We start from the raw sequence: 1,464 nt of genomic DNA on the forward strand, positions 1-1,464 counted from the left end.
CACACACGCACACATACACCTGCGTACTGATACACTTGCATGTCCTCACGAATTCGCACTAACTCTCACACAAACACACACACACACACACACACACACACACACACACACACACACACACACTCATACGTGCTCGAGCCCACATCTCTTTCTAAGACATAACATTTATGCTGCTGCAGGTTATTGTGTAGTCTGTTTCGTATACTTCTATTCATTATCATTATAATCCGAATATGACAAAATATGGCTGCTATCGCGCTGACTCGTCTCAAACTCCAACAGAACAAACAACTTGTCAATGGGGCCACTTGACAATATTTATTCACTTAATTCAGGGCTGAAAACCATACAGTCATGTTTCATCCTTTACTTCTGCCCCAGCCCAACGACGGCTGTCCGCTTTTTAAGACTTTCCTTTATAATCACCGAGTCTCTCAAGATAGTTTTGTTTTAGTAGAGGTTTTACGGCGCTCGCAGCTGCATAAGGTCATATGAGCGCTGATGGGTGGATGTCAACATAGAAGTCCTTACAGAGAATCAAACTTACTCTGCTCACCTCTCTAGCTTCAACAGCACAAAGTCTGTTTCAACTATCAAGGCACCCCGGAAATAGCGGGTCACAAGAGTGTGACAAGCATACAAAAGAAGAAGAGAAAAATGACGACAGTAAGGATTAGGAAAGAAAAAGCAGCAGTTCCCTGTTGCAGTTCAGGCACAGTTATGAGCATGACATTGATGAATCAGCCCATTTACAATTACAATTCTACAATGCATAAGAGCTCGAGATGTTAATGTCCCTCCCTTTGAGAATAACCTAAAGGTACTTCAGTCAGTTACACCGCCCCGGGGGGTTCCTCAAGCTAGATAAGTAAAAGCTACAAACTCAAAAGTGTAAGCTACCCTTTTCAGATGCATGGCCTGTTCTCGTTTTCTTGTTTTCTGCTCTTTCTCGTTCTTTTCAGCGATGAAAACCCGTTTCTGGTTAAAATGTATAATTAGCATGCCGATCGACTACGTTCCCCGTTAATTGCAAGATCTGAAATATAAGAATTTGAATCGATGTGTAGGCCTACAGTCAGCTCAAGTATCGAGTTTCGAATACGTGTTCGACAAAATGTCTGGGGGCTCTCGTGGCCTAGAGGTTAAGGTGTTGGCCTCTCATTCAAAACGTCCTGGGTTCGAATCCGGGTAGCGACCGAAAAAATCTCTTCTCTAAATTTGTCTCCTTTCACCTCATTTCCTGCTCTCTAGCAATGTTTTGTCGTCTGCTTTCGTCTCCACTTTCTGCCCACAGCCCCTTTCCCCTCACCTCCTTTGCCCCTTCCTCTGGGCTCCTGATTCTTTCGGCAGCCTTTCTACTGCTACTCCTTCGCTTTTTCTTACTGCTGTCTTTCAGCCACACCCTTGATCTTCTGGTAGGAAAGATCTACACCTAGCCTTCTCGGACAAGGGCGAAAAATCTCG

The 1,464-nt window shown here is 44.3% G+C and overlaps 1 protein-coding gene across 1 annotated transcript in view; it reads left to right on the forward strand.

The window, feature by feature from the left end:
* The window catches only part of LOC101847839 (GLIPR1-like protein 1), a gene marked incomplete in the record, with an annotated part of 24,527 nt that overhangs the window by 770 nt on the left and 22,293 nt on the right, over window positions 1–1,464 (forward strand).

The sequence above is a fragment of the Aplysia californica genome, unplaced genomic scaffold (assembly GCF_000002075.1).
Source record: "Aplysia californica isolate F4 #8 unplaced genomic scaffold, AplCal3.0 scaffold00624, whole genome shotgun sequence".
Lineage (NCBI taxonomy): Eukaryota > Metazoa > Mollusca > Gastropoda > Aplysiida > Aplysiidae > Aplysia > Aplysia californica.